A 24,151-nucleotide genomic window follows, 5' to 3' on the forward strand; every position below is an offset into this window, starting at 1 on the left:
TTGATGCAGACAAGCAAAGAAAATATTTCCACCGCTCAGGCTGACACTGACCCAGGTGTAAGTAGAAGTTTCAGAGCAGAAGAGCTCCAGGTGCTGGCTGAATGCTAGGCAAAGCAGGCTTGAATGGAGGAGAAGATTCGGATGCTGCACACCGGATGTAGTCAAAAAATTTTCACTTTATTGAAAAAATGGGATCATCAAAATAACAAGACTGTCATGCAGAAAGTACAGATAAGCTGACGCGTTTCGCACTCAGGACTGAGTGCTTACTCATAGCTATGAGTAAGCACTCAGTCCTGAGTGCGAAACGCGTCAGCTTATCTGTACTTTCTGCATGACAGTCTTGTTATTTTGATGATCCCATTTTTTCAATAAAGTGAAAATTTTTTGACTACATCCGGTGTGCAGCATCCGAATCTTCTCCTCCATTCAAGCCAACAAAATCCGTTGTCGGAAATTCCGATCGTGTGTACACAAATCCAACGGACAAAGTGCCACGCATGCTCAGAATAAATAAAGAGATGAAAGCTATTGGCCACTGCCCCATTTATAGTCCCGACGTACGTGTTTTACGTCACCGCGTTCAGAACGATCGGATTTTCCGACAACTTTGTGTGACCGTGTGTATGCAAGACAAGTTTGAGCCAACATCCGTCGGAAAAAATCCTAGGATTTTGTTGTTGGAATGTCCGAACAAAGTCCGACCGTGTGTACGGGGCATAAGGCTGGGTTCACACTATTGCGAATTGGATGCGGTTTTCTCCAAATCCAATTCTCATAGCAGCCGGTTCACACATCTCCGTAGCGGCTCCGGTGTGAATTGCACAGGAGCCCTGTGCATCTTTTGGTCCATTTCAAGTCTGAATTCAGCCCAAAATTTAGGCTGAAATTGACCCTGATATGGTGAATGGAGACTCACCAGACTCCTGCTGTGAGCCACTGCGTTCTATAGTGTGAACCCAGCCTAAGACTGGTTGCTGCAGCTTCTTCTCTCCTATGCTTGCAAGTCCTCTGATGTCAAGCCCAATGAAGAGCCCTTAGCACTGCACTGAAGGGTGTGAGGATGCCAGGAGGCAGTCCACTCCCCAAGTGTAGGGGAGTAGAGGAAAGTGCTGCCTGCCGGGGAAGGGGAGGATTGGGTAAGTAAAACTGCTTTTTTGTGGCCCCCTAGACTTGAATGAGCATTTAACGCTTGCAGTGCGGGGCAGCCCAGCTACAAAGGAGCCTTGTTCCATTCCCTGAAGATGTGCTTTAATGAGAGGCAACAGCTGTAATTGACTGGATACCTGGATTTGCACTTCTTCTAGTCATGTATCATCAAACTTTAGCTCACAGTCAAATTAAGAAATAGCAAAAATGAACTGTAATCGCTTTCATTGCACTTGATCCTCGAGCACACATTGGTGTTCTCAATACGTAGGCAATCCTGTGATATATCACCCTCTGTTCACACCATATGCTCACTACAACTTCTTCCTTACATCACACTTACAAGGATCTTAAATGTTAGTAAACACGGGTAACAACAAGAAGTCCAAACAGACGACGGGCTCTTTACTTTTGGCCCACAAATGCAGGTTTGGGTATTATACATTTCTATATATATTTGCTCCCATATCCTAATTCGACAAACAATTTAAACAATCAAGGTCTTTGATGTAAACAGTATGTTATGCTATTTAAAAATAAATGATAACATAATTCTATTTACCTGCTCTTCTTAACAAATTTCTGTTGAATTGTAATAGAAAAGTCAGAAAATTCAAGTTATTAAAATCAGTTTGGGGGATGCAGTGCACACACATTGCCAATAACCTTTAAAGTGTATGTCAAGCCAAAAACTTTTTTTCTTGATAGGATTGGGAATAGTTAGAACTCTTGTTGGGTTTGTACTGCTATCTGAGGCTCTGTTATATAGATTTATGCCGTGTACACCTGGTCGGACTTTCCAACGGGAAATGTTGGACGTGAGCTTGTTGTCGGAAAGTCCGACCGTGTGTATGCTCCATCGAACATTTGCTGTCGGACTTTCCTCCAACAAATGTTGGCTAGCAGATTCTCAAATTTTCCGCCAACAAAACTTTGATGTTGGAAATTCCAATCGTGTGTACACAAGTCCGTCACACAAAAGTTCACGCATGCTCTGAATCAAGCAGAAGGAGCCGCACTGGCTAATTAAATTCCTTTTTCTCGGGTCGTCGTACGTCTTGTACGTCACCGCGTTCCCACGTTCGTAACTGTTGGCCAACATTTGTGTAACCGTGTGTATGCAAGACAAGTTTGAGCCAAAACCTTTGAACAAAAATCCACGGTTTTGTTGGCGGAAAGTCCGATCGTGTGTACGGGGCATAATGCTTTCTGACATTTTACATTTTATGTGATACTGTATATTTCTGTTTTGTTGGCTTTACTCACTACATCATTACAACACACTTTCTGTTATATATATTAGTGGGATTTGGGCATACTAGCATGGTATCTTATTCCCCTATTGAGATGAAATTGGGACACATTTCCCATTGGCCTTCCACAGTTTGCTGACATCGCCAGCCGTGCAGGACCCCGGGCATGTGTTCTTACCTCCACATATGGTGGGAATGCATTCTTCTGTAACCTTTTTGAAGCAAAGTTTTCTAGGGCCCACTGTATAACAGGATGTGCTTTACTGTCGCGCTGCCCTCCCTCCTATGATTCCAGAGTCTATGTCAAAAGTTAAAAAAGACATTCTGAGACATTTTCTTCTCTCAGTTAGAGTACTAATCTCCCAACACTGGAGAGAATCCCAAACACCATTCCTTGCAGAATGGGCTTGTGTCCTTAAAGACATAATGCACATAAAGTTACTGGTTGCTTCAGATCAAAATGGGTCTACAAAGCTACTCTCCTAAGTGCCGGTTCACACTAGACGCGGCACGACTTGCAGGTCGCCTCACCGAGGCGACCTGCACACGACTGCCGGGGCGACTTGCAAGACGACTTCTGTATAGAAGTCTATGCAAGTCGCCCCCAAAGTAGTACAGGAACCTTTTTCTAAGTCGGAGCGACTTGCGTCGCTCCTATTAGAACGGTTCCGTAGCACAGAACGGGAGGCGACTTGTCAGGCGACTAGGTCGCCTGACAAGTCGCCCCTGTGTGAACCGGCCCAACGGCTTTTGTTGGTTGGCTCTTGGGAATCTGTTGCATTCCAACAACTAGTCTGTACTTAAAACCTCCTAAGGGGTTATAGGCATTGGAGAGGAGAATAGAGGGGTAGGTGTTCTGTGATCCAGAAGGGAGAGCTGGGCAGGGATTTCGGTGCAGCAGAGAAACTATTCTGCCAACTCAAACAGGAAGTCAGGAGCACACTCTGTCCATAGAAGAACAGATATTTTTTCTATACTTGTAGTGTATTTAAAGGGATAAAACATGGAGTAATGTGCATGTATTGTATTGTACTAAATATTATATATAAATATATATATATATATATATATATATATATATATATATATGTATATACACAGTAAATGTAAAGTAGTGTACAGCTAGAGTGTACAGCTTGTATAACAGTGTAAATTTGATGTCCCCTCAAAATAACTCAACATACAGCCATTAATGTCTAAACCGCTGGCAACAAAAGTGAGTACACCCCTAAGTGAAAATGTCCAAATTGGGCCTAAAGTGTCAATATTTTGTGTGGCCACCATTATTTTCCAGCACTGCCTTAAACCTCTTGGGCATGGAGTTCACCAGAGCTTCACAGGTTGCCACTGGAGTCCTCTTCCACTCCTCCATGACGATATCATGGAGCTGGTGGAGGTTAGAGACCTTGCGCTCCTCCACCTTCCATTTGGGGATGCCCCACAGATGCCCACTCGTGCTTTGGTCTGCAGACATGCTTGGCCAGTCCATCACCTTTACCCTCAGCTCCTTTGCCAAAGTAGTTGTCATCTTGGAGGTGCGTTTGGGGTCATTATCATGTTGGAATACTGCCCTGCGGCCCAGTGTCCGAAGGGAGGGGATCATGCTCTGCTTCAGTATGTCACAGAACATGTTGGCATTCATGGTTCCCTCAATGAACTGTAGCTCCCCAGTGCCGGCAGCACCCATGCAGCCCCAGACCATGACACTTCCACCACCATGCTTGACTGTAGGTAAGACACACTTGTCTTGGTACTCCTCACCTGGTTGCCGCCACACACGCTTGACACCATCTGAACCAAATAAGTTTATCTTGGTATTATCAGACCACAGGACATGGTTCCAGTTATCCATGTCCTTAGTCTGCTTGTCTTCAGCAAACTGTTTGCGGGCTTTCTTGTGCACGTCTTTAGAAGAGGCTTCCTTCTGCGATGACAGCCATGCAGACCAATTTGATGCAGCGTGCGGCGTATATGGTCTGAGCACTGACAGGCTGACGCCCCACCCCGTCAACCTCTACAGCAATGCTGGCAGCACTCATACATCTATTTCCTAAAGACAACCTCTGGATATGATGCTAAGCACATGCACTTAACTTTGGTGGACCATGGCGAGGCCTGTTCTAAGTGGAAACTGTCCTGTTAAACCACTGTATGGTCTTGGCCACTGTGCTGCAGTTCAGTTTCAGGGTCTTGGCAATCTTCTTATAGCCTTGGCCATCTTTATGTAGCGCAACAATTCAGAGAGTTCTGTGCATGAGGTGCCATGTTGAATTTCCAGTGACCAGTATGTGAGAGGGAGAGCGATAACATCAAATTTAACACACCTGCTCCCCATTCACACCTGAGACCTTGTAACACTAACAAGTCACATGACACCGGGGAGGGAAAATGGCTAATTGGGCCCAATTTGGACATTTTCACTTAGGGGTGTACTCACTTTTGTTGCCAGCGGTTTAGACATCAATGGCTGTGTGTTGAGTTATTTTGAGAGGACAGCAAATTTACACTGTTATGCAAGCTGTACACTCACTACTTTACATTGTAGCAAAGTGTCATTTCTTCAGTCTTGTCACATGAAAAGATATAATAAAATATTTACAAAAATATGAGGGGTGTACTCACTTTTGTGAGATACTGTATATAGATATATACAGGTACATCTCAAAAAGTTAGAATATCATTAAAAAGGTAATTTATTTCAGTAATCGAAATTCAAAAAGTGAAACTTGTATATTGTATGGATTCATTACACACAGAGTGATATATTTCAAGTATTTCTTCTTTTAATTTTGATGATCATGGCTTACAGCTAGTGAAAACCCAAAATGCAGTATCTCAGAAAATTTGAATATTGTGAAAAAGTTTAATATGTTTAAATGTTTAATATAATACTTATGATGTCACACTCTAATCAGCAAATTAACTCAAAACACCTGTAAATGTTTCCTAAGCCTTTAAATGGTCTCTCAGTCTGGTTCAGTAAGTTACACAATCATGGGGAAAACTGCTGACAGTTGACCAGAAAACAGTCATTGACACCCTCAACAAGGAGGTTAAGTAACAAAAGGTCATTGATAAAGAAGCTGGCTGTTCAGAGTGCTGTATCCAAGCATATTATTGGAGAGTTGAAAGGAAAGAAAAAGTGTGGTAGAAAAAGTTGCACAAGCAACAGGGATAACCACAGCCTTGAGAGGAATGTGAAGCAAAAAACACTCAAGAATTTGGGGGTGATTCACAAGGAGTGGACTACGGCTGGTGTCAGTGCTTCAAGAGCCACCACACACAGATGTATCCAGGACATGGGCTACGACTGTTGCATTCCTTGTGTCAAGCCACTCCTAAACCAGAGACAATGTCAGAAGCATCTTACCTGGGCTAAGGAGAAAAAGGACTGGACTGTTGCTCAGTGGTCCAAAGTTCTCTTTCATCAATTTTGCATTTCATTTGGAAATAAAGGTCCCAGAGTCTAAAGGAAGAGTGGAGAGGCACAGAATCCAAGGTCCAGTGTGAAGTTTCCATAGTCAGTGATGATTTGGGGAGCCATATCATCTGCTGGTGTTGGTCCACTATGTTTTATCAAGTCCAAAGTCAGCACAGCCCTCTACCAGGAAATTCTAGAGCACTTCATGCTTCCCTCTGCTGACCAGCTTTATGGAGATGCTTATTTCATTTTCCAGCAGGACTTGACACTTGCTAAGTCCTGCTGGAAAATGTAAAGTAGTGAGTGTACAGCTTGTATAACAGTGTAAATTTGCTGTCCCCTCAAAATAACTCCCACCTGTAAGTGAAAATGTCCAAATTGGGCCCAAAGTGCCAATATTTTGTGTGGCCCCCATTATTTTCCAGCACTGCCTTAACCCACTTGGGCATGGCGTTCACCAGAGCTTCACAGGTTGCCACTGGAGTCCTCTTCCACTCCTCCATGGCGACATCCATTGTGGATGTTAGAGACCTTGTGCTCCTCCACCTTCCGTTTGAGGATGCCCCACAGATGCTCAATAGGGTTTAGGCCTGGAGACATGCTTGGCCACTCCATCACCTTTACCCTCAGCTTCTTTAGCAAGGCAGTGGTCATCTTGGAGGTGTGTTTGGGGTCTTTATCATGTTGGAATATTGCCCTGCGGCCCAGCAGGGGATACTGCTCTGCTTCAGAATGTCAGAGTACATGTTGCCATTCATGGATCCCTCAATGAACTGTAGCTCCCCAGTGCCGGCTGCGCTCATGCAGCTCCAGACCATGACACTCCCACCATGCTTGACTGTAGGCAAGACACACTTGTCTTTGTACTACTCACCTGGTTGCCGCCACACACGCTTGACACCATCTGAACCAAATAAGTTTATCTTGGTCTCATCAGACCACAGGACATGGTTCCAGTAATCCATGTTCTTAGTCTGCTTGTCTTCGGCAAACTGTTTGCGGGCTTTCTTGTGCATCATCTTTAGAAGAGGCTTCCTTCTGGGATGACAGCCATGCAGACCAATTTGATGCAGTGTGCAGTGTATGGTCTGAGCATTGACAGGCTGACGCCCCACCCCTTCAACCTCTACAGCAATGCTGGCAGCACTCATACATCTATTTCCCAAAGACAACTTCTGGATATGACCCTGAGCATGTGCTCTCAACTTCTTTGGTCAACCATGTTCTGAGTGGAACCTGTCCTGTTAAACTGCTGTATGATCTTGGCCACCTTACTCACTTTTGTTGCCAGCGGTTTAGACATTAATGGCTGCGTGTTGAGTTATTTTGAGGGGACAGCAAATTTACACTGTTATACAAGCTGTACACTCACTACTTCACATGTAATTTCTTCAGTGTTGTCACATGAAAAGATATAATAAAATATTTACAAAAATGTGAGGGGTGTACTCACTTTTGTGAGATACTGTATATACCCTGTTTCCCCGAAAATAAGACCTAGCGTGATTGTCGGTGATGACTGCAATATAAGTCCTACCCCCCAAATAAGCCCTACCCTGTTTCCCCGAAAATAAGCCCTACCCTGAAAATAAGACCTAAAAGGACTTTAACTAGGGCTTATTTGGGGGGTAGGGCTTATATTGCAGCCATCACCAACAATCACGCTAGGTCTTATTTTTGGGGAAACAGGGTATTTGCTCAGACAAACACTTTATAATTATTATTATTATTATTAATAATAATAATAATAATAATAATAATATAAAAACACAACCTTGTACTGACAAACCCAGTCAGAGCTTCTTCACACAAGATAAATACCCGGACTATGGATATCAATGGGTGGAAATAAATTCCTAAAACGTTAAGGGGATACCATTTGTTACTATATATGTAATAAAAGTATATACGTATTTTGTGAATTGTTCTTATGTGGATTCTAAGGTATTATAAAAATTATTTGAATGTAGAGAAAAAAACATTTTTAATTAATGAGGAAATAAAAGGAATGAAAGGAAATAACCAAGTTTTAAAAAAATGTAGATTGCAAGGACTGTCAACTTTCTGTTTGGCTTTTCTCCTCTTTTGTGAGGTGATGCTTTAATAACTGATGGATTGATTTATTTATTTAACTTATATAGCGCCATCAATTTACACAGTGTTTTACATGTATATTGTACTTTCATATCAGTCCCTTCCCTTTGAGGAGCTTACAATCTTAGGTCCCTAACTCACATTCATACATACACATACGAGGGCCAATTTAGACAAGAGCCAATTAACCTACCAGCATGTTTTTGGAGTGTGGGAGGAAACTGGAATACCCAGAGGAATCCCATGCAGGCACAGGGAGAACATGCAAACTACAGGCAGGTAGTGTCGTGGTTGGGATTTGAACCAACGACCCTAGTGCTGCTAAGCGGAAATGTTAACAACTTTGCTAAAGGAGGAGTGAGAAGCGCCAAACCAATCCTTTAAACAGCTTAGGAATTTATTCAGTATAAAACAACACTAAAAACTTGCGTGAAAATGTTGGAGCATTTACAGAGTGCTACAGTGGGTGGGAGCTTCCACGTGCAGTGACACAGGAGCAAAGGAGGACCGCCGGAAAGTCTCTATTGAGGGATCCACGAGCGCCGTGTGTTAGCCACAGCTGGAGCCTCGATAAGCCTCAGGGAGACGTTGGCTGTGTGTCTCTGGGTGGGAGTGGTCCAGGTCTGTCAAACTGGGGATCCGCCCACATGCTGTCTGGCCAATCAGAACATGTTTTTGAAGGCATGGCCTCACCTTCTTCATCAGCTGCTACAACAACTTTGCTGCCTAGTGATGGGCAAATGTGCCTAAGCTCGATTCACCAAGGGGCAATCTAGTTTGAAGATCGGGGAGCCTGAACCTAGTTTTGAATCCAATTGAAGTCAAAGAAGGATGAATCATGGTGTAAATTCTGGGCAATTTTTGGGCTAATAGGCAAAGTAATGTAAAGAGTTATGGGAAGCTGGGCACTACCATGAGGAATATGTAGCAATGCAATTTTTTTATAATTCCATACTGATGCAAATGTGTCTTTTTTATACACCTTTAAGGACATCTTTAAAAATAAAGACAAATGATTTAAATAACATGGTCGGGGATGCCTTAAAGCTGTATTTGGCTGTGGAATAGAGTTTTTTCTTTTACAAATTGCTTGGCTTGCATACAACAACGCCCCATCAACGTTCTTGAATAAAAGGAAATTTTCAGGTAGCTTTAGCAGTGACACATCCTTTTTCATGAAACTATAATAGACCCAGTTTGACCGGCAGATAGAAATTGGCCAGTAGTTTGTCATGGCTTTCCATGTTCTCTCTGATGGAGAACTGTCTTGCCACTGGCCAATTTCCACCATGCTCTAATTAAGAATTTTATCCTTTCCAGCTCTACAAAAACGTTACAAAGCTCCTCAGGTAAATTCAGCTAATACATCTTTAGGTATATCCAACTGAAACACATGTCATCAATAATCAGGAACAAATACAACCTCCAACATCCTAATAATTTTGAACACATTTGCCAAAAAGACACCATGAGTGTGGTCTTATCTCACAACTGTACCAATCGTTGAGTACCAGCACACACTATTGTACATGTTGAATTGGGACAAGGTTATCCCTATAAATTGCGAATTGGAATGATATCTAGGTTCAAAAGTTCCACCAACAGTATAGTTCTTGAAAACTCCTGAACTTCTACAGTTATGTGTGCATGGTATCTTTTATGCCTACATGGAAAGTTAGATATACAGTATATAATCTTGGCTTTAGAAGATGCGCTGATCAGGGAACAATGTACCATATGCATCGACCAGCCATAACTCTATGACCACTGACAGGTTAAGTGAATAACATGGATTACCTTGTTCTAGTGGCATCAGAAAATTGGTGGGATATATTAGGTAGCAAATAAATATGTATTGTTCCCAAAGTTGAAAACAGAAAAATTGGGCATTGAAGTTTGTTTTGCATGGGACTGCATAGCTGCAGACCAGTTAGGATGCCCATGCGATGCATACTAGCACATTATGGCTTTACCTTGGAGGGGAAAAAAAAAAGTCCAGCAGTTTACAACCACTTTAACTTTTCTTTTAACTATGAGGATGTGAGTGAGGTGGTTTACGTGCACACTGCTATTGAGCTTGGCTTTTTTTTTCTTTTTCTTTCAACCGATGCCACAGTGAACTGCAAGTAAAAGGCAGTTTAAAGAACTGATGGCCAGTAACACGTGAATGCTCCACTTTGAGGACAAAAAACTAAATGACCATATCAACATAGAAAAAAAACAAACCCCCCTTTTTTTTCCCAAGGGAAGCTTTGCAGAAAAAAAAAAACAGTTTAAAATAACATAAAGGACATAATAACATAACTTTAAAACCAATGTACCCCCCTACCCCCCAAAGAAATGTATATCCCCAAAAAACACTGCCTGAAACAAAGCACACAAGCCCAAATAAATGTTGTGGATTGGACAGCAGCTAAAAGTGACTGCTAACCTGTTAGATCAACCACAAAAACTGAAAGACCAAAAGGTCCCCAGTAATAGAAACCAAAAAGGCAGTAAAGGAGTTGATTGCACAAAGAGCCAGTAATTAGAATTAATATGGTTCTAAAATCAAAATGTTTATTTTACGCTAATGCATTACCTACATTATGGTAAAAAAAACCCAAAAAACTTCCTTTGCTTATTCCTTCTTCCCCCTCCCTAAATAAATCACCAGGACCAGATGGCTTGCATCCGAGGGTACTTAGGAACAACGGTCTGGCAATCACTTGACTGAGTTCCCTAATTTTTACAGACAGTCTACTGACTGGAATGGTACCAGCTGATTGGAGAAAAGCCAATGTAGCACCAATATTTAAAAAGGGCCCAAAATACATCCCTGGGAATTACAGACCAGTTAGCCTAACATTAATAGTATGTAAACTCTTGGAGGGGATGATAAGGGACTATATACAAGATTTTAGTAATAAGAACAATATCATTAGCAGTAATCAGCATAGATTCATGAAGAATCATTCTTGCCAAACCAATCAATTAACCTTCTATGAGGAGGTCAGTTGCCATCTAGATAAAGGAAGGCCCGTAGACGTGGTGTATCTGGATTTTGCAAAAGCATTTGACACAGTTCCCCATAAACGTTTACTGTACAAAATAAGGTCCGTTGGCATGGACCATAGGGTGAGTACATGGATTGAAAACTGGCTACAAGGGAGAGTTCAGAGGGTGGTGATAAATGGGGAGTACTCAGAATGGTCAGGGGTGGGTAGTGGGGTTCCCCAGGGATCTGTGCTGGGACCAATCCTATTTAATTTGTTTATAAATGACCTGGAGGATGGGATAAACAGTTCAATCTCTGTATTTGCAGACGATACTAAGCTAAGCAGGGCAATAACTTCTCCGCAGGATGTGGAAACCTTGCAAAAAGACCTGAACAAATTAATGGGTTGGGCGACTACATGGCAAATGAGGTTCAATGTAAAAAAATGTAAAATAATGCATTTGGGTGGCAAAAATATGAATGCAATCTATACACTGGGGAGGAGAACCTCTGGGGAAATCTAGGATGGAAAAGGACCTGGGGGTCCAAAAAAAGGTACAAAAAAGGGCAACAAAGCTAATAAAGGGTCTGGAGGATCTTAGTTATGAGGAAAGGTTGCAAGCACTGAACTTATTCTCTCTGGAGAAGAGACGCTTGCAATTTACAAATACTGTACTGGTGACCCCACAATAGGGATAAAACTTTTTTGCAGAAGAGAGTTTAATAAGACTCGTTTCCACTCATTACAATTAGAAGAAAAGAGGTTTAACCTTAAACTACGTAGAGGGTTCTTTACTGTAAGAGCGGCAAGGATGTGGAATTCCCTTCCACAGGCAGTGGTCTCAGCGGACAGCATTGATAGCTTCAAGAAACTATTAGATAATCACCTGAATGACCGCAACATACAGGGATATATAATGTAATACTGACACATAATCACACACATAGGTTGGACTTGATGGATTTGTGTCTTTTTTCAACCTCATCTACTATGTAACTATGTAATAAATATGTACCTGAATCCTTTTTCGATCCAGCACTGTGCCTGTCTCCAGCAGCGCTAGTCTCTATACCTGGCACTCAGATTGAGAGCAGCAGGAGCCATTGATTTCAGTTAAATCCAGCAAAGAGGGAGCCGGGGCGGTGCTGAGTCCTGCTGTGTGTATCTATGGTCGCACACAACCCAGCTCAGGCGTGTGCCTGCATGTGTGCCCCCCCCCCCCCCCATAGCAATCAGCTTGCTATGGGGAGGCACACTCAGGACAGGAGGCGCAGACAGCATCGGCAAGGGATCCCAGAAGAGAAGCTAAATGGGGCCGATCTGCGCAATATGCTTGCACAGAACAGGTTAGTATACACCTCTTTTTTATTCTTATAATAAGAGCCTTTAGTACCACTTTAAAGTATAGGTTTTTTAATTGACCCAAATCTCTCCTTATGTCGTTTGCAGCTTTCCCTACAACAACTTGCAATTCACTGACGCTATGGAGTTGATTTACTAAAATAAAATCTGGTGCAGCTTTGCATAGAAACCAATCCGCTTCCAGGTTTTTTTTTTTTTTGTCAAAGCTTAATTGAACAAGCTGAAGTTAGAAGCTGATTGGCTACCGTGCACAGCTGCACCAGATTTTACACTCCACAGTTTTATTAAATCAACCACTATGGCTGCTCTGTGCACCCCCACCCCCCCTTCCCATCACCTCCTTTTTTAGTGAGGAGGCTGGGTTAACCAACAGCCCCTTATTGTCCTTTTCAAGCCTTCTGACCATAGATTAAAACAATGCAGTATGTTATGCTTCAGAAAAATTCCCCCAGCCCAATCTGCACCTACATTCCCATGAACAGTAAATGTCGGGTCTGCAGGATTCACTTAGATCTCTTGGTAGCGGCGAAACAGAACCTCACCCCTGATCTTAACCCTCCACAACAGTGGTGGCTGGTGCTCAAAATTTGGGGGGGGGGGGTGAAAAACAAACCTGCCCCCTCACTCGCACAACCGTGGACACCCACAACCACGGGAGATGTACGGGGATGCGGCGATCAATTTGGCCTTATCTTAGGAGGCTGCTCCTCTCTCCAGCTTGCCAAGTGAAGAGCCGGGGCCGTTGCTTCTCCACCTGGCCAAACAGGCATTGCTTCTCCTCCCGGCCGAACAGGAAGTAAGTTCTAAGACTCCCTGGCCAATTGGGTCTCAGGACCCGCTTCCTGACTGGCCGGGAGGAGAAGCAGGAAGACATTAGTGAATATTAAACCCGGAGCCCACGCTTTTTTGAAGATAATTAGAGCCTCGGGCTCTAATCATGTGCTTAAAAAAAAACAAAACATTGAAACCCATGGTTTCGGCACCCTGCATGTAGATTAGGGGGTTGGCGCCCCTGCGCCACTAATGGAGCGGCCGCCACTGTTCCACAAACAAAATAATGTACGTCACACATGCTGTATCATTATACATTTTTTTTTACTAAGTTATTTAGACATGTCCTACGAATACATTTTATGGAAGGGCTAAGGTATGACTGTGTTATGAATATACTGTAATGATACTTCATTACCACGTAGCCTAAGTCAACTGTCTCTATTTCTAGGCAGATGGAAACACTTCACTACTATGACACACATAAGGGGCTAGTGTAGAAACTGGCTTTACTGCCTCCTTTCAGTAGAAACACTGCTCGGTACATTATGTCTGCACCAATGCAGTCTACCATTAAAATCAAGTTATCATTAGAATACATTACAACTTTGCCATTACACTGGCTTTGAACTGAAGGGTAGCCTATAACAATATAACATCAAAGTAGCAGCAATACTGATAGCTTTTGTATGTGACTAGCCATAAGCCATATATTCATTCAACAGTGCCTATCCTTTTTCATCACTGTATGTTATTTACTAAATAGCAACAATTCTACTTCTAGTGGGGCTGATTTATGAAAACTAGAAAAGAAGCGGGCTTGTTTTCTGTCGATTTTTTTCTTTTTTCCTTTCAGGTTAAAGGATGAAGATAGAATGTGATGAATTTCAATGGGAAGCAGCTCTATTTCCTTTGTTCCAGTTTTCAGTATGTAGGCTAGTTTTTCCTCTGCATGTATTGTATCTGCTGGTTTCTCTAGTTTTTCTCAGCAATGGGCACCTTTGCTTTTATGACCAGCTCAACAAATGTGTCAGCATGTGAAATGTAAACCCAGTTTATGGTAATCATAAACCTCAGAAGATTGTCACTCGATCCCAGTATTTTCAGCCTGGTCGGATAACCGTTTCATATCCAATGGCAGAAGACCATAGATAAATCTTTTGATAGCGGAGGGTAAGGACCAATGAGACAGGTTTGTAAACCCTGTCCAGAATAAATTCTTGCCCTTGAGATAAAGCATTGGAAGGGGTATCCAACTTTTTGTCTCTTCTCGAGAGGCAAGATATAAGAGAAATGATGGTGTTTAGTCCCATGATCTGCTATTTCATTTCCAACTGCCTCCTTTGTAATACAAATATGTATTAAAAAAATCTATTGCTAGTTGGCTATGGCCAAAATGACTACATATGTTTATCTTGTATGGGTACCATGGAGCCTAGCATACAAGTTCATATCACCTAAAGGTCTTTTTGAAATGTTTATTGGTTAATAGCATCAGATAAACATGCATCAAGGAAAGGACCTCCCCTGTCTTCAGGGCTTGAGCAGTAGATGCTGTTAGAATAACAATGGAATGTACTAGAAGACCTTTGTTATGCTCGATTCACACCTATGCAGGTTGCGGTATGCATATTCCAGGTGCATTTTTCATTTTTCAATAAACATTTTTGATCCATTGAAGTCTATGGAACCAAAAACCAGAAAAAAACAGAAAAATTTGCATAGGTGTGAACCAGGCCGTAGGGTTTGATAAACACTATAATCAGCACTAGGAACAGCCATCTGAGCTATATGTATTTACAAAACAGCCAGATAAAAGACAATCCTTTATGGCCTACAGTTCTCTCTTGGCTTACCATCCTCTCATGTCTATGGCCTACTTTAGTCTAGATGGGGTTGATGTAAGGATTCCATAAGAGCAAGAGATTGAGAAGGTAAGAGACTGAAATGGGGAAGCTTCATTGGTCCATTTGTGTTATTGGTCAATGACTTATGTGGTATTGAAGGGAGAATCCGTATGACAAGCCCAGACCTCGTACCTTCAAAAACAAGCCAAAAATGTATTTCCCTTCCAAAACTTGCATACAAGCTTTATTATATCTATCTCTACAGTCACCAAAATAACAAACAAATAAAACAGCAGATCTTTGCCTGCTGAACACCTAACATTTAACACGATCTGGCAGTCTCACTTGTCCTGCCATATCAATAGAATGCCCTTCCGTGTTGATTCAGACTTTGTGGTGCCTTGAAATGCCAGTTAAGTTATTGTTTGACTTCCTCAAGAAAGAAAGTTATATTATTGCACAACACTAGTCAAAAAACAGAATAGGAGTATACTTCTAAAAAAAAAAAAAAAAAAAGTATACAGCCAACCCTTTAACGCTGTCCATTTTAGCTAGTCTGCCCTATCAGACTCAAGATTTGTTTTGCAATAGGTGTTGTAACCAATGCAATTGAAAAAAATTAAATACATGTAGCTCTCTTTTGAAGAGTCTTTAATAACAATAACTGCCACAATACAAAAAAAAGGGTATATATTAGTACAAATTGTTATTTAATTAATTACCCACCCCCCCTGAGCAGTGCCTGCCATATTGTATACTTTCCTTCCACCCTCTTTCAGCCATCTTAAATGTGCAGCCCTGCCCAGAGCCCCCCCAGAGCCTTTCCTCCAAAAACATACCAGCTGGGTCATCTTAGCAAGCGTGTGCTGTGGCCTCATTAACTGCTATGGGAGAGCTGCACTCACAGTGGCTTTCAGAAGTAATCATTATGCTGCAGCCCATGTAACTATTAAGTCATAATCCTACCCCACCATAGGTCCCAAGCTTTCCTGTCCCTCCTGTGTGCCTGGGACTTGGTGGGTGCCAGGATGGACAGCAGTGGGAGTGCAGAGGTAGCATTAGGCATCTAATAGATCCCCGATGTCCACTTAAAGAGAACCGGTCATCTTTACTATGCTTTAACATAGCAGGCTTATCAGCCCCCTTGTAATAGCAATGCTGTTAAAAAAAAAAAATATTAAAAAAAAGAAATTAATAAAGTTGAACACCCCATTTTCTTAAATATCCCTGCGCTCACATACACAGAAACACAAATGCACACATCAAGTATGCACACTTCCCAAAAGAGAGAGCAAAAATTCTTTGGCCATATAAAGGCTGTAAAGGCTAAAAAAATCGCCGATGGACAATTTTGGGGTACTGTCGTTTTTCTCCTTTGTGCAGGCATGCACACATTTGAAGCTTGACATATTTAGTATCTATTTACTGGACATATAATCATCTTTTATATTTTACCAAAAAAATGGTCTTTTATTGTATTTGTGTGCACTTAAATTAATTTGAGTGTATTTTTTCTGAAAATATAGATTTGATAAACAGTAGCACAAATCTCATTTGACATAAAAGATTGCAACTGCAGCATGTATGCAAAAAATAGAAACAAAGCTTTAAATGCAAAGGGTTAAGTAACAACAAGTAGTCATTTTAAAGTGTTTGTCCAGCCACTTTTTTTTTTTGATGGAGTGGGGAAAAGGTAGAACCCTTGTTTGGTTTTATGGCTAGCCGGGACTTCATTAGAGACATTTCCTTCTGCTTCTTGTTCTGCATCTCCATGATTAAACCCTAATATGAGTGAAATGTGTTGGAGGTGTGGTGTGAGGTGGAAGGTTCACAGTGTGTCCTGTAAGCTGCTTGCTGTCTAGTAAAACCAATTTGATTTTCAAAATGTCATCAATATGTGGTCCATCTCCATGAGTTTGAGTGCAGGGTTTTGGCACCTGGCCGATCCATGAGATTGAGGGGGACAAGGCCAGCTTTGGAAGCAGTGGGACATGCTGCGATCATCTACTGTATACCCCTGTCAGATTTCACTGCTATCCAGACTTCCATCAGAGAAATTTCCCCTCACTTTATGTTCTGAGGACAATGTTTTACCAGACAGGAATCAAGCAAGCTCTGCAACAGAAAAACAGATAACCCTGGGGCTCATACACACAGGCAACTTGGTCTTTGTCTACAGCATGCAGCGTACAGCCTGCTGCCAGAATTGTGTCAGAATCAATGGAATATACAGTGGCTGTACAAGGTTTCTTGCAGTATCCACATCTAGGGCTGTATGTCTGCAGGGATATATAGCCTGAACACAGGAATTCCACATTTGGGGTATATGTCCGTAAACATATGACCCTAAATGTGAGAAATGCTTGGAACAGCATCTAGCCGTGCACAGCCACCATGTATTTCAGTCTATCATTGGCTTCAAGTGGCTTCTGGTTGCGGGCTGTACAATGCACTGGTGTCTCCCTTGTGCCCTAAAAGTTGGATTTTTAGGATGTACGAGCCACACCTCCTGTGTTACAGGAGTTCCTCCACTTAGCTTAAAATAAAACATTAATTCTTTCTGTGTTGCTGTTGGAGAGATTTTCCCTCACTTTCTGTACTGGGTCAACCTTTTTACTAGACAGGAAGTGAAGGAATCTCTCTCCAACCGAGCCTCTGATGGCAATAAAACTTGACAGAAGTTTGAATCCTTCCTGACTCTATCTAAATAAAAAAAAATTTTGGTTAATAATATGGTTTTATTTTAATATACACTTCCACGTGTTTCCATTGCAAGTTAAAAAAATATTTTATTGGTACTTGTTATAATTGTCTCTCATATTCTGTCTATTTCTGAGAAATATCACACACTACTTTAGTACAAACAAGAATATCATGAATCAAACCCAGCTCTCTTAGAAAGCCAGGTATGTGTAAGGAGGTTGAAAAAGCCAGGTAGGTTCAGCCCCAGCTGGGAGGTTAGGAGTTAATGCCTTTCCCATTTTTTTGTTCTTTTGGCGGGTTTTTCTCTGGGTCCGGCCTACTAATCCTGCACTATACAAGTAGGACAGTGGTCTGGAACAGAGCTTCCCCCATACAAGAGTCTCTGAGAGAAGGTTACCCCTTGCAGAAGAGAGACCCAGTAGAATGATACCAATGAGGAGCAGAAGGAGGTCATTTATCATCATCAAGATGTAAAGTCATCTAAACCTGAGGTTCACCCTGAAAACGCTAGCAATGGAGTATGCCTTTGAAGGACTTACATCTACTTGAGTATATACCTCCTCATATGAGTGGCCATGTGTCTTGTTAAACTCCCTTCCGCGAAAAAGTTTTATCCCAATTGTGGGTTCACTAGTAAGGTATTTATAAATTGAAATCATATTTCCTCTCAAGCGTCTCTTCTCCAGAGAGAATAAGTTCAGTGCTTGCAACCTTTCCTCATAACTAATATCCTCCAGACCCTTTATTAGCTTAGTTGCCCTTTTTTGTACTCGCTCCATTTCCAGTAGATCCTTCCTGAGGACTGGTGCCCAGAACTGGACAGCATATTCTAGATGCAGCTGGAGAAGAGTCTTTTAGAGTGGGAGAATTATCGTTTTATCTCCGGAGTTGATCCCCTTTTTAATGCATGCCAATATTCTGTTTGCTTCATTAGAAGAAGCTTGGCATTGCATGCCATTGCTGAGCCTATCATCTACTAGGACCCCCAGGCCTTTTTCCATCCTAGATTCCCCCAGAGGTTCTCACCCCAGTGTATAGATTGCATTCATATTTTTGCCACCCGAATGCATCATTTTACATTTTTCTACATTAAACCTCATGTAAGGAGGGACTCTGCTGGGGACATTGATGTAAAGAGCAACTCCACTGGGGACACCTGATGTAAGCAGGGACCCTACTGGGGACACCTGATGTAAAGAGGGACTCCGCTGGGGACACTGATGTAAGTAGGGACTCCACTGGGGACACCTGATGTAAGGAGGGACTCTGCTGGGAATGTCTGGTGTAAGAAGGGACTCTGCTGTGGACACCTGATGGCATCTGGTGGCAGGCGATTTGACAAGTGACACGCTCAGGGCTCCCACTGATTCTGCACTATGGTGAGTTGAACTATTTCATTTTTTATTACAATGTAATAATAGAAATAATGCGCTTCAGTCATCCTGACACCATAAAAACCATGATGATTGAAGCACTAACACCAGTGTTTGGAGTATCTTTATCTGCTGATTGTTAAATTTTCTGTAATACAAATATTGCTGTTGTGGTGTAAGATCTGGGCCTGTTGTCCCTCCATCCCTCTTTCTTTCCTTCCTTCTCTCTCCTTCCCTCCAAATTTCTTTCTTTCTTTCTCACTCCATCCCTCGTTCATCTCAGACTCGAACCACACCTCCTTTGAGCCACTCCCAATATTTAGTTTAAACCATGCCCATTTTTGCAGCGATGCGCTTCACGCGCTGCATTTTCCATTCCCTGCTACACCACGCCTACAAATGCATGCCCCACCTCTAATTATAATAAGACTCCGCCTACAGCGTCCCTTTACATTTTTTGACAATGTTGGCAAAAGTTCTGATGACCATGGTGAGAATCCAGGTTTCCCTCACTTTGAGATTCCTCTCACTTCCTGTTTTGGTTATGAGACAGTAAGTGAAGGGAAATCTCCACAATGGAACTTATAATGCAACAAAAACCTGATAGGGGTTATAACCCTACCTCATTCTGCCCAAAATGGAAAAAAAAAGTTATGCTTGAAGTTTCTCGTTCACATCCTCAAGTCATAGACTCCTCCATGAGCTATACTGAGCACTGTTGTTGGTCTAGGTAGGGACTGCCCATATGTGACAGCAGCGGTACTTAGTATGTAGTCTGGGACTGCTGGTCACCTTCCTACAACTGGCAATACAGATTTTTTTTCCTTCAGCCTGTAGCAGGTTGCCTGCAGGATTATTGGATAGTTAGTGTCTGGTCCAGGCTGAGGGGAGAAAGAGCTAATGTGAGCACTTCAGTTCCCAGGCTTTTTGGTTCCAGCCTGGCCACCTGTGATATAAAAAGGGGGAAGGCTGAGGTCAGAGGGACTCGTTCCTAGCCGTTCATGTTGTGAGTGTATTGGAGGAGGACTGCTGTGCCTTGCAGTCTGTCTAAGGCAATGGGGTTCTGGAAAACAGCCAGAAATTTGAAGAACGCCATAATGCACTACTACCTTTCTGTGGTACGCCTGGGCAGCCTGTTCATGTTTCGACTGTACTTTGAGGTTCTTCAGTAAAGTTACATTAACTGTTCCGAGCCTGGTCCGAAGTTATTCAAATGGGTGCATATTGGTTCTGGTGTATATAAAAGAACCTGGGTCTGTAAAGCATATGTGGGGTATTAAGCTCAGCTGCTACAAAAGATCTACTTGGCAAGTAAACAGGAGAAGCAGCGTATGGGTATCAAGCACTAGTTCAAGACACCAAGCAACCAGTCGTTAGGCAGTGTGCTTGCAGGTGACAGGTCCTCCGGTAGTGAGAGGATCAATGCTCTGGCTCCCTCCCCAGCGTTTGGTTTCCACTAGCAACTGGAACCAAACCTGTGTTACAGAAATCCATGACCTGGTCACACGGGTACGGGAATGAAGGTGTTAACAAGTGCATGCACGAGGTCCGCGCTAGCTGCAGGGCGGGACTCCATTCTGTTACTGGGAGTGAGGTAACGTTGGACTGTTGGAGAGGATGCAGGCTCAGCATGTCCCTCTTAATGCAACACATAAGTTACAGTGTGTAGTGACATGGGACAGCACTTTTCAGAGGAACTCTGCCCTTTTCCTGCCACAGTTTGATGGCTGATGCCTGAGTCGGAGAACTGCCTTAATGTTAGACTTTCACATGATTGTCAGTCCCTGCCTAGTCCCGGGCATCGATGAGCGTGCTGTGCACAAAAGGTACCCCCACGTGCAGGGCGAGTGGCCCCACCCACAAGCCTGCAGGCTAAACAAAATCTAACAGGCTTTTGCACCCACATTATACAGAGCAGTTGGATAAATCTTCCACTGCAGCTATTGTATTCTGACAGTGGCTGCATCTGATTGGATTTTTCATCTGGTTCCTTCAGATTTTCAAACGGGTAAGAAGGTGGTGACAAGATCACCCATGGTGAGAACTGTGGCCGGTTGATTAGAAATCTATTGGAATTTGAGCAGTCTACCTCCAGCTTAAAGCCCAACTCTGGAAATTCTCATTTGCAGGAGGGTTGTGCCCACACTGCAAGTGTTAACTACTTACATTTTACTACTTCCATCTGATTGTACAATCTCCTTTAGATGTACTGTCAGCTATATGTAGAGTATAAGGCCTGCCTTATTTGATACTTATCATGACTGTGTATGTTTTGTCTTCATATTACATAGTTTTGATAAAGTGAAGGAAGATTGTACAGAGATTTTACAATCTGATTGTATAGTGTATGACTGCTGGAGTGCAGAGGAGAAGAGTCTGCAGGGACGATTCTAGCAGGTCAGAGGATCAAGTAAGTAAACCTGCTGTACCCGTCCCCCTAGACATTAACAAGCAAGTAACCCTTGCAGTGCAGGCGCAGTCCCTGATTTCAGCTTTAACATTCACATTACAATGGAGCAATTAGCTTGCCAGGAGAAGCAGTCCAGCAGCTCATGTCACTTTCCTGTATCAGTTCCTTCTACCCGGATCACTTGTTTACTCTGAATGAGTGCACACTGAAGCAGGCAACTAACTTCACACGCTGATCTTCCGTACTGAATCAAAGAATACACATTCTCTAAATATTTGCCTAAAGCGGAAGTCCTAATACGCTTATATTTATATATACTTCAGCTTTACTTTAAACACAAGGGAAAAACTACGGACTTTCAACTGCTGTTTACTCGGCGATCGTATGAATGAAATATGGAAAATGTGTAATTACACTTTTACATATTTTGTTGCATGTAAACTACATCAGATGATCTTTATAATACTTTGACTCAGCTTACTTTGTGTAGCAGTAGTAAAGAGTTATGCCATGTTAACCATCGTTCACTGCAGAAAGTTTAGTTAGAGCTATTAAAGAACTTTTGGTATAACTTCTTCATCAGGCTCTGTACATACATTTATCAAAATGTTTAAAGCCTATCTATGTATAGAATGGCTTTAAAAATACACGGCTTCAGCTGTTTTTTTCTATTCAATGTAATTTCAACACATAACATGCTTCACTAGGGGATGGTAACATTTAACTACAGAGTAATAAAACGTTAAGAACTTTCGGCAAAGAGACGAAAGGCCATATAAAAAGATAAATATATTATTCCTGCGCCTTGACAGCAGGGCTTAGGATCAAAGCATATTTCCATGGCTGCGCATTCTGACAAATTCCTTACATGTTCAATTTGGGAAAGAAATGAAGGTATGTTTACTTCAACTAACCATTTAGAAAGGAGAAAATAAATAAATAAATATATATATATATATATATATATATATATATATATATATATATCTATATATATATATATATATATATATATAATTATTATTATTATTATTATACAGGATTTATATAGCGATAACAGTTTACGCAGCGCTATACAACATATATATGTATAGGTAACTGGGATTTTAAAGGCACTTGATAAATATACCCAAATGTACAAAAAGTTGATTAAGGCATTAATCTAGTAATAGCTTGTATTAATGTTTTTAACCAATTTTCTGTATATTTGGGTATATACCAAATGTCTTTAAAATTCTACTTGCCTACATAAGTGAATCTTTACCTTATTTAGGGATGTGGGACCTTTACAACATTTAGACGGGATTGAAAAAAATAAATAAATATATATCTATATATATAGATATATATAGATATATATTTATCTACATATAGATATTTATCTATATATAGATATATATATATATCTATAGATATATATATATATATGTATGTATACGTGTGTATACTTACTTGCGTCTTACAGATCTGCCAGGTAACGAAACGCCTCTTATCCAAGCGACCCCACAGATGTCCCCAAATGTTGCTTGAACTCTGCGAGCATAGCAGTGGCTCCGGGTTCAATCCTTGAAACCAAGAATTCTCAAATTCAGCAGCACAATCCACCAGTCAATAGTCGAATAGAAACTGTAGTTGTTGAGTATTGCGTCTAGCACTGTCTTAAAGGAATTTCCTTTAAAAAAAAAAAAGTTAGAAAAAGAATGCAAGCTTCTTGCTCATCTACATAGGAGTCTTCTAATACCTAGTTAACGAGATGTTCTGCGCTGGGTCTAGGCAATCCATTGAAGAACATATGTTTGCTGATATGTTTTCTTTGCTTCTTTTTTGCTTGGGTAGTAACTTGAGCCGGACAGCTCCGGTGGGGAAGGGGATATGACGTCTGTGTTCTTGAAATGTGACTCTGTCTCTTTGGCTAATGCAGCCGGTTAACCCATCAATCAGGGAGGCTATGGCGGAATTCCAGGAGATATCATAAAAAGAACACTTTTAGTGTGAAACTGATTACATGGAAGCTGTTTGAACATGATACAAATGACAAGTCACTTTTAGCATGTCATAAATGTTTGTTGGTGACAAGAAGAAATTCATTTGGGTGCCCTCTAAAAGGGTTTGATTGTGCAAAAGTCAGGAAAGGGCTCTGAAAGGGCACCATTCAATGGATTACATAATGACTAATTACAAGACACTGCCCTCTTATATGCAGTTCAAGTCCAGAGGGAAATCAGAGGGACTGTATAAGTAGGGTGACATCACTTTGTTTCCAAGAGACACTTTTCACTTTTTCACCAACCATATTTAAAGCCCAAGTCCAGGAATTGGACAAAACGTACCGGTGGAGTGATCCCCCCCCCCCCCCCCCCCAACTGCAAGGGTTAACTTCTCTTTTAAATAGGAACATCAGCCCCCCCTTTACCTGTTAAGTTGGCGTGTCCTCGTTTCACATACCTGCCCAGCAGATACTGCGTTTCTTGCTCAGGTATCACAGCCTGGGTCCCATGCCACCATCTTGGTTCCCCTTGAGCTGCTGCCTCTTCGGGGTTCAGGCAGCCAACCCATGATGATGCACACCTTCTCTGCCCACTGACTGCCTTGTGTCCTAGTACTGCAACCTCCTGGAATATGCATAGCTCCCAACTCTCCCTGATTTGGAGGGACTGTCCCTGATTTGGAGCAATTTCCCCCTGTCCCTCATTCCTCCTCATTTGTTCCTCATTTTGGGCTGATCTATATAGTTGTTTTTAAAATATACTTTTTATCTATCAAAAAGTGTTTTCCAGCACTAAATCTTTC

General features: G+C 41.9%; 1 protein-coding gene across 1 annotated transcript in view; it reads right to left on the reverse strand.

Moving 5' to 3' along the window:
* NEK6 (NIMA related kinase 6) overlaps nt 1-23,257 on the reverse strand; it is a 374,972-nt gene extending 351,715 nt beyond the window's left edge. Inside the window, exon 1 of the mRNA XM_073600366.1 lies at nt 22,814-23,257. The gene's annotated coding sequence lies outside the window, so the exon portion shown is untranslated. The remainder of the gene's footprint in view (nt 1-22,813) is intronic.
* Between the last annotated feature and the right edge of the window lie 894 nt (nt 23,258-24,151).

The sequence above is a fragment of the Aquarana catesbeiana genome, linkage group LG09, assembly GCF_042186555.1.
Source record: "Aquarana catesbeiana isolate 2022-GZ linkage group LG09, ASM4218655v1, whole genome shotgun sequence".
Taxonomy (NCBI): Eukaryota; Metazoa; Chordata; class Amphibia; order Anura; family Ranidae; genus Aquarana; species Aquarana catesbeiana.